The 14332-nt window shown below is 36.2% G+C and overlaps 1 long non-coding RNA gene across 7 annotated transcripts in view; it reads right to left on the reverse strand.

Annotated features, from left to right (window-relative positions):
• Positions 1–14332, reverse strand: part of LOC123645805 — a 112443-nt gene that overhangs the window by 42566 nt on the left and 55545 nt on the right. For 5 of the 7 annotated variants that reach the window (XR_006737708.1, XR_006737704.1, XR_006737705.1 and 2 more), the window contains one exon: positions 6898–7063. This is a non-coding gene — a long non-coding RNA (uncharacterized LOC123645805). The remainder of the gene's footprint in view (positions 1–6897; positions 7064–14332) is intronic. The other 2 variants (XR_006737706.1, XR_006737709.1) reach the window with 1 other exon arrangement.

Here is a 14332-nt window from a genome sequence, read left to right on the forward strand (position 1 = left end):
TTTAAGAGTTGTACAAATACATGCTTAACTGATGTAGAAGCTATATATCCTATGATCCTATGATAGTTCCTTGAAAGAGACACCATGGTTTTTTCAACTTTGTATTTCCGATGTATAATAGAGTAGTAGTACATAGTAGGTACCCAAGAAATATGATTAAATGAGTGAATGGATGAAGATTTCCAATATTTTCAGTGGTCCATTTATCCAGAACAAGCATGGCATGCAGTCTCAGTTTTAAACCCCCAGAATAAGTATAAAAACTAATTTTCCTTGCAAGCCTTTGTAGATCAAGTTCCAAGTAATAGTTTCTATCTAACACAAGAACAGTTTATATCTTGGGAATCCTAAAATGTCATGGCTGTGTACCTAGGGAATACACAGGATGTCTTTTATCTGGATTCACTAGAGCTCTGAGGAATGAACTAATAAATCCACTAACATTATAAATGCAGTGAATTTGGTATTCACTGATGAGTCATTTAATTTCATTATTTCACAAAGCAGGCAATATACAGATAGAGGTTGGATTTTAGTAGTTTATTCATGACTCTCCAAAGGAGCAGTTTGAGTTACATAGAGAGGTTTGTTAATACAAAGGACAGGATCAGACTGAATATCACAAAGGAGAAACAAAATATATTGCAAAGAGTAAGAGAGAAGTCAGGTTCTCAATTTATCAGTATTAACGAGAGTTGGGCTTCCTTTCACAAATGAAGCCAATATGTGAAATAAGATCCTGGGGGCATATGCCAGAACTTTTTTGTGGATCTCTCTCTCCGGTACAATCACTGAGACAATTCATCAATCAGATGGCTAATTCCAAAATACAATGGCCAAGCCTGTTAAATTACAAATTCACATGGCAGAAATAGCCTCTGTGAGCTTCTGATACTCTTGGTGGTTTGCATGCCCTTTAATGATTCACCATCTATGTATCTCCAGGGATTGGTTTTGGCTAAGCTTTGAGGCCTACAATATTAGTGTGAGTAATGCTACAAGTGAGCGACTACAGACCGAGAACAATCAGGCTCAGTGGTGTGAAATGCAAAGGATCAAGAAAACAGCCATGCTCAGCTGGGTGAAGTGAAGCAAAAGCACAAATAGGAAGGCATCTGGATGACAACCCTGCGGAAATGAAGAGTGACCTCCACGGTTCCAGACTGCTTCCAAACAGGTTTCCCTCCCACCACTGTAAACTCTGCTTTGCCCACAGAGGTAGTAAGGCTTGAATTAAATCACTCACTGAAATAAGTTGTCAAATGTCTTAGCACCTAATTACCTTCTCCCATCAGGAAAAAATTTAAAAAGGAAAGAAAATGAAATAAGAATCCACATATTGATGACCTGTATTCCTTGACAAAAATCAAGTTCTACCAAAACTGAAGTAGAGGGAAATAATACATTCGTTAGTGGGCTCACAATATTATTTAATAAACTTCAGGACACAATAAATAACACAAATGTGGCTCCTTGTGATATTAAGTTCATAAAAGCAAAAAAGGCAAATAAAAAATAATATAACCTCCCTAATTTCATTGAAATGAATATGTTCTGTATATGGCAGATTCACTCTTGGCAAAGTGAAATATTTTTCATCATCCAATTCAAATATGAAGAACTCAGAAAAGTATATGTTTTTCACTTTAAAAAATGACACAGAAAATATCTTAGCCTGACATTCAAGTAGGCAATAAGCCAGGATTTTATGCACTGCTAGCCTAATGAAAACATCAAAAGTGATATAAAAAATATCATGCATCTTGCCTGAGAGAACAATAAGGTGAAATTGTAATCAGTTGCTAAAGCTTAATCAATATTATCGCAGAGCAATTTTTAGAGAGTGTTTTCTCTAATGAAAGTTGTGATGTCACTAAACTCTGTTGGTTTCTCTGAACTCATCATTAGATCCTCTTAGAGACTGTGTTTGTTCTTTTCATCATCCTGAATACAAACCTAGTAATTTAAATATTTGTGGATAAGTTGGCCATTAAAAGGAGTCAAAAAACAATCTCATTTTCATATTTCCCTCACATCTTTCAAAATACCAGTTTGGTGCTTCAGTGTGTTGGAAAAGGGGCTACATCATATTCCTAAATGTTTAATTAGGTTATTCCCTTAAAAGCAATAAAAGGACATACGTGGTCATCTCTTTCTTCATTTTAAGAAAAAATAGCCCCTAATCCCAAGAAAGATCACAAATTCAATTTTAATACTTCTGGTTCTGCTAGTTAAAAATGAACTTTGACTAGAAAAATGTCCCTATTGGAAAATACTCCAGTCATTTTCATTTATAACCTTCATGTGGGGTGATGCTACTAAAACAAGCAGGATTTGGAAGTAAAAGTGAAGAAAATAGCTTGCAAAATTTAATTTTTCTTGCTCCAAAAATACTTCTGAAAAAATTTCTTTCTATAAAACTTCCTTAAGTTCATGGCTTCAGTGTTAACCTTTTTCATGAAAAATTCATGCTCTCATCAAATTTATTTACATGAACCAAATACAAGAAGAAGCAAAGCTCAAAGCACTAATAACAGGAGATATGGAATATTCTAGACATAATAGAAAGTTTAGTCTTTTATTTTTCCATTCCTGTATTACATCTAATCCATCAAATCCAAACATACACTGAGGAAATGTATTGCCAGTGAAAATCCTATGAAAGAGACCCTGCTGCTACCATGGTTCTGCTTAAATGATATTTGTAAGGATTCCATGAGGCAGAGGTAAGCCTCAGTTTCCACCAGTCACTAGCTGAGTGATATTAGGCAAGTCACTTAACCTCTCAGAGTTTGTTTTCTCAATTGGGAAATTAGGATAATCTCCAGGGTTGTTTGAAGCTTAAATTAATATATGTAAAGAGTCTGGAATGAAAGAAGCACTCAATATATCGGCTAAATGTAAAAAAATAAATGAATAAATCTAACTCACCACTTTGGATGAGGAGTAAATAACAATTGTATAACCAAGCCAAAACAATTCTCAGACTTAAACTCATCACCTCAAATGTTTCTATACGAAAAAGTGGAAAAATTAAAATTATACTATGTATTCATCTAAATAATTTATTTTTACCAATCAAAGAAATTTGTGAAAAGTAATCAGGATAAAATGGAGGTAGAAAGAGTGAAACAGAAAATAAAAGATGAACAAATCCAATTATGCTAGTTATTTGCAGAGAAAATAAACAACATACAAATAAAATTCTAAAATGTTTGGAACAGCTATCTCTATCCACTCAGGACAAAGAAGGTCTTTTCTAGCAATACAATATTGATAATTAATAAATCCATCAATGTAATTCACCGCATTAAGACATATTAAATGAGAAAAATCTATGTTATCTAAATAGAGGCCAAAGTTTTTTCTATGATATTCGGTACCCGTTCATGTCAGTGAAAAAGAAAAACTGGAAGATTAATAAAAATAAACAAATAAAAGGATGACTTACTTTTATATTAAGCCTGTCTACTTTAAACTTACAACAAGTATCTTTTTTACAGATGACATTTTGACACATTTCTCACTAAATTCAGAAACAAAGCAGAAATAATATATGGATGACTTCTTTCATACTTTCTACTGAACATTGTATTTACCAAAAATAATTCAATAAGATAAAGATGCAAGATATAAAAATTATAAGGCAACAAATGTAAGTTACAAAAATATAATTATTAACAAATAATATGTCTGACTTCATGGAAACCCACAGATAAACTATTAAAATTAAAAGAAATGTAGCAAGTTTGTGGTATACAATATCATTATTAACATAACATTTCTTTTCACCAACAAAGAACCATTATGTAAAATAATAAGAAAATAAAAACCATTTCTTCTAGTAATGAGAACTATAAAGTACCTAGTAATCAATCTAATAAAAATTCACAAAAGGTTTATAGAAAAAATTTTATTTAAAGGCCTAATAGAAGACCTTTCTTAGTCTGTTTAGGTTGCTATAACAATACTTTATACTGTGCTGTGGTTTGAATGTTTTTGTCTCTCCAAAATTCTTGTTGAAACTTAATCCCCCAACACAATGGTATTAAGAGGTGGGGCCTTTAGGAGTTGATTAGGCCTTAAGAGTTCTGCCCTCATGGAAGGGACTAGTTGCCTTATAAAAGGGATTGAGGGAATGAATTTGTCTCTGCCTCTTTTTGCCTCTTCCTCCATCTGAGAATGCAGCAATGAGGCACCTTCTTGGAAGTAGAGAGTAAGCCCTCATCACACATGAGTCTGCTGGCATCTTTATCTTGGATTTTCCAGTCTCCAAAACTGGGATAAATAAATTTTTATTGTTTATAAATTACCCAATCTAAGGTATTCTGTTATAGCAGCATGAACAGACTATAAAGGAAACTGGTACCAAGAGTGGGGTACTCCGGTAACAAACACCTAACAATATGGAAGTGGCTTTGGAACTGGGTCATGGGTGGAGGCTGGACCATAGAGAGCTATTCTGGTGAGGGCTCAGAAGAAGAGAAGAGCTGGAAGGAAAGCGTAAGTCTTCTCACAGGTTACTTAGGTGGTTGTGATCAGAATGCTCGTAGAAAGGTGGAGGGTAAAGGAAATTCTAATGAGGTTTCAGACAGAAATGAGGAACATGGTATTGGACACATATCTTTGTTATAAAGTGGCAAAAAACTTGACTGAATTGTGTTTGTGTTCTACTGTTTTATGGGAGGCAGAACTTAAGGGCAATGAACTAAGATATTTGGTGGAGAGAAAGTCTCTAAGCAGTGTTGCAGGAGCTGCTTGGCTTCTCTTGACAGTCTAGTAAAATGAAAGAAGAGAGAAATAAATTAAAGTGAAATTTATAATCAAAAGGGAAGCAGAACTTAAAGAGAGGAAAATGTTCAGCCTGTAAAACATGACCTCGCATGTTCAGGAGAGAACACCAAGGGTACTACCTACTGACCAATTGATAAGGAGATCAGTATGCATAGAAGGAAGCCAGATGCTTATTCATCAAGACTGTGGAAGAACAACCTTGAAGGCATTTCAGAGATTGTCAGGGCTGCCACTCCCATCACAGGCCCAGCATGCCAGGGCTTCAAGGGCAACATGATTTCAAAGGAGGGACCCAGGGCCCTTGTATGACCTTGGGGTTCACTGCCCAGCACCACCTCAAGTCTCTGCTAGCCTCATTCTGGTGCAGCATTCCTCAGCCATTCCAGGTATAGCTCAAGTAGGCCCCAGTGCAGCAGTGACTGTTCCTCTGGAGGGCATACATGGCAAACCTCTATGTGGTGCTATTAAATAACTCTGAAGGTACACAGAGTGCACGAGCTCTGGGGGCACGGCTATCTCCACCTAGATTCCAAAGGATGCTCCAAAGATCCTCAGGGCCCAGACAGTAAACTGCCAGAGGGGCAGGGCCCCCAAGACCCCAGATTGGTAAAGCCACCACCATGCAATGCCAACCTGGGAGAGCCACTGGAACCTGATTCCAATGCATAAAAGCTGTTATATGGGCTGCGCCCAGCAAAGCCATGGGTGTGGAGCTTCCCAGAGCCTCAGGGGCTTAACTTCCACCCCATTGTGTCTGGAAGCCAGGATATGCAGTCAAAGAAGATTATTCTGCAGCCTTAAGATTTAATGCTTGCCCTGTTGGATTCAGGATTCGGTTGGGACCTGTTATCCCTGTCTTCTTTCCTATTTTCCCTATTAGGAATAGGAATGTCTATTCCATACCTGTCATACCATTATATTTTGGGAGCACATAAATTGTTTGATCTGATAGGCTCACAGCTGGAAGGAAATTTACATCAGGATGAACTGTACCTAAGTCTCAACTATATCTTATTTAGATGATATTTAGATGGAATTTTGGACTTAGACTTTAAAGTTGATGCTAGAATGAGTTAAGACTTTTGGGGCTATTGGGATGCAGGGAATGTATTTTTTTTTTGTACATAAGAAATACATAAATTTTGGAAGGCTAGGGGTAGCATGTTATGGCTTGAATATTTGGGTCCCTCCAAAATTCATGCTCAAATAATCCCCAATGCAATAGTATTAAGAAGTGGGACTTTTATGAGGCGATTTGGCCATGAGGGCTCTGCCCTCACTGATAGGACTGTGACCTTATAAAAGGGCTTGAAGGGGCAAGTCCATCCTTTCACCTCTTCCTCCATGTGAGGATGCAACAACAAGGCACCATCTCAGAAGCAGAGACCCAGCCCTCACCAAACATCCAATCTGCGGGCACCTTGATCTTGGACTTTCTAGCCTCTAGAACTGGGAGAAATCCATTTCTATTGTTTATAAATTATTCACTTTAAGGTATTTTGTTACAGCAGCACAAACATACTAAAACAATGGGTAGTTTATAAATCATGGAAATACATTGTTTGCAATTCTGGAGCCTGGGAAGTTTAAAACCAAGGTGCCAACAGAATCACTGTCTGGTAAGGCCTTGCTGTGTGCTTCAAAGATGGCACTTTTTCACGGTGTCTTCACATGGAAGAAGGGGCAAGGCAGTGCCCTCCAATCTCTTTTATAAGGGCACTAATCCTTCTCAGAAAAATGAAGCCCTTGTGACTTAACACTTCCCAAAGGCTCTATATCTCAATACTAACCCTTTGGGTATTAGGTTCCAATATATAAATTGTGGGGAAATATCAACATTCAGATCATAGCAAGACCAGAATAATGGAGAGATTCTTATGGAAAAACTCAAGTTTATGAATATTATTTAAGCTCAAATTATCTACAAAAGCAAAGTAGTTCTAATCAGTTCAAGTAATTAGAATATGATAATATGGCTCTAAAATTCACATGGAAGAGCATTGAATGTTAGATACATTAGTTAGAATGTCTTTGGCTACAAATAATAGAAACCTCATCTAAAAATGGCCTAAATTATAAAGAGGTTCAAAATGTAGAACTCACCTTGTTTTTATATTGCTGTTTTGTTATTCTCAGTATGCTGGCTTGTCCACTTCATCTGGCTACTGCTGTTCTCAAAAGATGGTTGTCACATTCCCAGAAGTCACATGAGAAGAAAGCAAACAGAGGCTGCCAAGACATAAAAATATCCTGGTGCTCTTTTTATAAGCTGAGGGGAAAATAAATACTCATTGGACACATTTCATCACATGTTCAATCCTGAACTGATCACAGGCAATTTGCCACAAGGATTTAGAAGAATTATAATTTTACATCCCCCCTGTTAAGATTTGGGTGAAGGTTCACATCCCCAGACGTGCATCAGTGCCCAATACCTAGAAAACTACAGTTCTCCTGGCAGAAAAGAAAGGGTGGGGAAGATGACCACTGGGTAGGCAAGCAACAGTGTCCAGCACAGTGGGTATTCAGAAAGCATGCAGAGTTCATTCAAATCAATTTTAAAAATAGAAACATGAGCACAATTTATAAATAATAAGCAATTTACAGACAAGGAAATACAAATGTCAAATGAACCTATGAAAAGATGCTCAATGTTACTAAGTAATTATGGAAATGCAAATTAGAACAATGACACACTATTTATTATATAGGAGATTAGGGTTAGTGCATTTTTTGTTAAAGGGCCAGATATTAAATATTTTAGGATTTGTAGGTTGAGAAGAAAAATAGAGGGTATTCTGTAGGTATGTATATAGCCACTTAAAATGTAACCATTTAAAAATATTAACACTATTCTTAGCTTACAGGCTTTAAAAGGGCAGTGAGCTGGATTTGGTACATGTACTATAACGTGCTGACTCCCCCATTAGATGGACAAAACCTTAAAAGCTTAAAATATTAGGCATTGGTAAAAATGTATGTAAAAGAGTATCCTGCAAGTAGAAAGCTTAATTGGTATTAATTAATAATTAATTAATTGGTATTAATACAACCACTCTGGAGAATAATATGGCATTACTTATGAAAAATTAAAATGTTCACACCTTATGACCTAATCATTTTACTACTTGTATTGCTCCTTAGAGAAATACTTGCACATATGCACAAGAAAGTATGTCCAAGAAAAATATACGAAGTGTTATATGTTTTCTAGCAGTTGTCCCTGACATTTTGGCACTAGGAACCAGTTTCATGGAAGACAATTTTTCCACGGATGGAGGTACACAGGGGGTGGGCTGTGTGGCTGGGTTCCTAAGTTTCATGGAAGACAATTTTTCCATGGACCAGTGAGGGGGGCGGGGGCAGAGCTCAGGAGGCAGTGAGTGCACCCCAGTTCCTAACAGGCCACAGACGGAGCCTGCTTGCAGGGGTTGGGGACCACAGTTCTATAGGATACACATAGTTGTCCATATAAGGAATATATTTGGAATGATAGACTAACCTCATAATTCTCATTATTTTTGAGCAGAAGGAATGGACCAAGTTCTGAGAATGCCTTCAGAGGAGCTAAAGCTATATGTGTATTTCTGGAGTTTTTGATATTTTACAAGAAGAAAACGTTCACGCATCACTTGTGCTTAATTAAAAATTAAAAAGCATATGTAAAACATCTTGAGAATTGGACACAGTAGAGAGAATTATGAAGAAAAAAGATGGACATGTTTGGCTTAAAATGTTTAAATATCATGGCTGCAGATTTTATCTGAATATTAAAATACATATAAATTCTTAGATATAATTTAGGGGTAAAATTAATGAAACATTTGGAATCCTAAGTGATGTTAAGTCCTAAATTTTATAAGGTAGTGAATGAAAGGTTCAGAACTCCAGGAATTAAACATAAGTCATCTGGGCTTTTCAACAAAGTCCATTTATTTCATACTAAAGATAACATTAAAAAATAATCAGACATTATCCTCACTGGGTTTTCAATATTCAGTTTTAAAAGCTTTCATCCTTGAATTATTTCAAATGAAAAGCAGAAATGAATATACCACACACATGCCAATGTTAGGTGGAGTGAAACCAAGAATGTACATTTACAGACAAGCTCTCAGACACTGCCTTTCTCGTGTGAGGTGACTTACCTCCCTTTTCATACACTTGATGATTAACAGAAATGACATACAATTGTCACTTTTCCCTTTATCATTTGAATATTGAGAAGCCACTTCCTCAATGACCTGTTAAAGATTCTTTTATTAACAAATGCCTGCTCTCTGCTAGCTCTGAGACATTTCTGACAATGGGGACAAACAGAAGACAAAGATTACCAAAAGGCAAGAGTTCAAACATTCTTATGATATAGCACTGAGTAAAACATTTTTTAAAAAAAGTATCGGGCTGCAATTGAGTTCTTGGCAAGATGCCCAGTAAGTTCATACCCTGATGGATACCTACCTGAGTACATAACACATGTCTTCATCAGATGTAGAATTCTGAGTTGATAATTTTATCGTTTTATTATTTGTTTTTCCTTTCACTTTTTTTGGGCCTCCATAGTTTTTGATAAGAGAAGTTGGCAGTATTTCAAATCATTGTTCCTTTGCATGAAATGTGTCGTTTTTTTTTCCTGGATACTTTCAAGATATCCTTATTATCTTTGGATTTTCATCAGTTTGACTATAATTGCTCAGGCATTTTTTTGTGTCTGTGTTTGCCCTGTTTGAGTTTCCTTGAGCTGCTTGAATCTGTAAAATTGTGCCTTTCTGCAATTGGGGAAATTTTTGGCCATTGTTTCATCAAATATTTCCCCCTATTATCTCCCTCCTATCTTTACAATAGTGCCTCATAGGTCACTGAGGACCTGTTACTTCTTTTTCAGTTCTTTTTCTCTATGTTCCTCAAATTGGATAATTTCTAGGAAACCATCTTCAAGGTCACTGTCTCTTTTCTTCTGTCATCTCCATTCTATGTATTTCCATTTCTCATATCCCAACTTACATTTTGTTCTTTTTTTATACTTTCTGTTCTGATGAGATATTTTTATCCTTTCATTCACCCTGAGTATATTTTCCTTTACCTCATTGAGCGCAGTTATAATAGGTGCTTACAAATTCTTGCTATATCAACTTGCAAGTCATCTTAGAGTTTTTATTCATTGGTCATTCTCTCTCTTAATAATGAGTCACCTGTTTCTAATTTTTTGTATGTCAAGTAATTTGAAATTGTATCCTTAACATTGGGAATGTTATGTGGATTCTGTTTTATTCCTCAAAAGATTGTTAAAAAAATTTTTTTAAGAAAGCAATTAACTTGGACTTAAACTGCAAACTCTGTGTCTTGGTTGGCAGCTCAAATGTAAATGTGTTTATTTCTCCTTCACTGGATTCTATTCCACAGAATAGTGGCTCTGGAATCATCCAGTGATTTGAGCAAAGTTTACACATGGCATGGGCTTCCTTTTTCCAGATTTCTCTTTTCTAGGGTTCTTTTCTAGACTCCTGGGATGCGGTTAGCCTTAATCTCTGTTCTTTGGTTCCTCAGGCCAGAGAACTGTGGTTTCCTATCAGAGTTTTCACCACCTGTGCAGCTGTGACCACAGACTGTCGACTGTCCTCAGGCTGAAAGCCATAAAAATGGAATCTCACCCCATGCTGTCTTTTTTTGTTCCCCAAATTTAAACTGCCCTTCAAAAAGGGCTTAATCTTCCATATTAGAAGGAAAGCTCCTGAAAGCTTCTTCTATTCTTGATTTGACTGAGTGCTGCCAGAGAAAGGAGAATTGATTTTTTTAAGATTCTTGGAAGATTTAAATTCTGTGTGAGGGATTTCTCTCTCATTTACTTTTGAGCTTGGAATCTATGGTATTATAATAGTAATGTAGTCAAATCTAAGAGAGGATGTGTCCCATTTACACATCCTGTTTCATATATTCCTGTTTAGAAATAACTAAAACATTGGTGGAAGCATGTTGAAGCTATGAGAGTAGAGATTATAAGAGAAAGAAACAAAAATGTTGTTGTTGTAATAATACAGCTCATCTCATTGTGCAAAGAGACAAAATAATGTATTCCTCTTTAGCACAGAGGCAAGAAAAATATAGCAACAATGAGGATTTCATTTGTCCATAAAAAAGGATCAAATCTCATTTGGCTAAAAATAAAGGTTCTGAGAAGGTCTTGTCTAGCCTTTCTGTCTCAGTTCCCCAGCGGTAGAATAAATGACTTTAGAAGTACTACTCTAGACCTAATTCTAATAAAAACACAGGAGCTGTTTGGTGATAGGGAAATAAAAGTCTTAGAAGAAAGCAGTCCTATCATCTTAGATCACAGTACCTACTATAGAAAAGGTTGGGCAAAGCCTATTTAGAGTACCCTGCTGAGACATTTAGAGGGGCATAGTGGGGAGGGGCAAGAAAAAAATCTTTACTTAAAAAAATAGAGGGCCATGTTTCAAAAATATTATAATTCATGATTCCATAGTGTGTGCTTTCAAATATGACTATTGAATGGTTGTCTTCAAGAGAGTTGGGAAGTTCTTACTGATGCAGTTCCTATACTATGGAATGGAAAATCATCTTAGGAGAAAGAAACAAGGAAGAAACACATGAAGCAAGTGCATGTTCTCAGAATGGAAAGACGAATAAATAATCACGGGCGTGTATGAAATCATGATGTCAGGGAGTCTAAGGCCAAAATGAAGTCAGACATATACCAAGAGCTAAGGATGACAAAAAGTTTTTTAAATGTTGTTTTATAAATAATAAAATGAACAAAAGAGGGCCAGGAATGTTACAAGGAGCACAGGGTGTTACACTGAAGTTTAATAGAAAGAAAACAATGTCTAAATTCCTATTTTTGCTTCTTATTTTTCTGCCAAGTATAGAATTAGCATTCATAAGGGAATACAAAATCCAAAGGTAGTAAAGTTATTTTATATGAATTCAGGTCATTTGGCTTAGATGAATTGCCTCCCAAGGCTCTAGGAGAACTTATAAATGAAATCACTCAACAATCACCCTTATTTTATGAGAAATCTTAGAGAAGGGAAAAGGAGTATGAAAACTGGAAGAAAGCCAGTGTCAGTCCCACTTTCGAGTGGAAAATTATAGGTATTTTATCCACTGGGTGCAAGGATGGATTACTAAAGCAATGGATTGTAAGTACCTGGAAAAGGGAGCAACTGTCATAAAATGTGTAAGAATGGTTTGTCACATTCCACTCATGTTTTGCTCTGAAAGAATAACAGGCTTGTCTAACATAAAAATCCAGGACACAAAGCTTATGGGGACTTCAGTGAGTCAACTGACAATAGAAGAATTCTCTTTTTATATCCTTTTGTATAGAATGAGGAAATATAGGTTGAATGCTAAGAAAGATTATCAAGTTAGTAGCCAGTGGAATTATTGTACACAAAGGGCAGTGACTAATGAATTGATGTCAACCCACAAAATAATGTTGGCAGATGTTATGGGTTAAATTGTGTCCTCTGAAATGACATGTTGAAGTCCTGTCTGCCAACACCTAGGAATGTGACCTTAATTGGAAATAGGTCTTTGTAAATGTTATTAACATGAGTCATTAGATTGGGACCTAACACAACATGAAGGCTGCCCTTATAAGAAGAGGAAAACACAATGTGAAGACAGAGATGTGCAGGGAGAACACCATGCAACAATGGAGCAGGAATTGAAGTGCTGCAACTGCAAGCCAAGTAGTGCCAAAGATTGCCAGCAACCACCAGAAACTAGAAGAATGTAATGCAAGGAGGGATTCTCCCCTACGGGTTTCAGAGGAACCATGGCCCTGCCAGCACCTTACTTTTAGACTTCTAGCCTCCAGAACTGTAAGAATGCATTTCTGTTGTTTTCAGCCACCCAGTTTGTGGTACTATGTGACAGCAGCCCTAGGGAAATAACAACACAAGTATATCCCAGGAGCCTGATTCTGATCTTGTTGATTCAACATTCTGAAAAGAGTTGAATGAAGACACAACAGACATGCTGAAAAAAAAAAATGAGGGACAAAAATTATTAAGAATAAAAATTAATACAACCCCTGTGGAAAGTAATTTGGAGATACCTCAAAGAGCTAAAAATAGAAACACCATTTGATCCAACAATCCCACTACTGGGCATCTACCCAAAGTAACAAAAGGCATATTATAATAAAGACATCTGTACTCAAATGTTTATGGCAACACAATTCACAATTGCAAAGATGTGGAAACAATCCAAGTGCCCATCAATACATGAGTGGATTAATAAAATGTGGTATATGTGTACCATGGAATACTACTCAACTACAAAAACAATAGTGATCTAGCACCTTTTACATTATCCTGGATAGAGCTTGAGCCCACCCTTTGAAGTGAGGTAACACTAGAATGGAAAAACAAGCACCACACATACTCAACATCAAATTGGTATTAACTGACCAAAACTAAAGGTGTTCACATGGTAGTAATACTCACAGTGTGCCAGTTGGGTGGGCAGTAAACCCACAACTAATGGAAGCAGAATGCACTGTATGGGGGAGGAACATGCCTGTAACCTTGGTTTGGGTGGGGCAAATGGCATTACATGTAACTAAAATGTTTGTACCCCCACAATATCCTAAATAAATAAAAAAATAAAATAAAATCATAATATATAACTATTTAATGTAAATGTTTTATCATCATTTAAAAAGCAAACTATGCTACAAGTACATACAGTATTTCTTTATAAGTTTTCAAATTCTTAGCAACCCTGAAACTGAAGAAAATCATTATTTGTCTTAATAAATTACAGGTCATCCTGCCATTTTTAAGAAGCACAACTAGAATAATAGGTTTAGTTATAAATACAGTGCATTAAAGAACTCTGAATAATGGGGCCGAGTTTAGAGAAAAGTGGCCAAAAGGAAGGGTCTCAAAACCATGCCCTATTAAAAATATGAAGAAAGATAAAGTGGCAGAGTTTAGTGTGTAGAAGAGATGACTCAAAGCAGACACTATATATTGTCTGCAAATACAGTCAAGTATCAGTTAATGATGGGAATGCATTCTGAGAAATGCATTGGTAGGCAATGTTGTTGTTGTGTGAACATCACAGAGTGTACTTACACAAACCTAGATTGTATAGCCTACTGTACACCAAGGCTACATAGTATCTGTAAGCCTGTTGCTCCCAGGCTACAAACCTGTACAGGATGTGACTGTGCTAAATTCTGTCAGCAATTGTAACATAATGGTAAGTACTTGTGTATCTAAATATATCTAGACATAAAAAAAGAACAGTAAAAATATGATATTATAATCTTATGAGACCACCATCGTATGTATATGCGGTCCATGGTTAACCAAAATGTCGCTATGCAGTGCCTGACTCTACTGAAGAGGCATCTATTTCTATGGGATGTCAGGAGGCTGAATGAGTTTCAAGAGACTCACACTCCTGTTATTAACAAGGCACATCAAGTAAACATGCTATCTTCAGTTTGTATTTAGAATACAAGTATGACACTGGGGCTAATAACATAAATTCAATATTTGAT

This window comes from Lemur catta, chromosome 10, assembly GCF_020740605.2.
Source record: "Lemur catta isolate mLemCat1 chromosome 10, mLemCat1.pri, whole genome shotgun sequence".
Taxonomy (NCBI): domain Eukaryota; kingdom Metazoa; phylum Chordata; class Mammalia; order Primates; family Lemuridae; genus Lemur; species Lemur catta.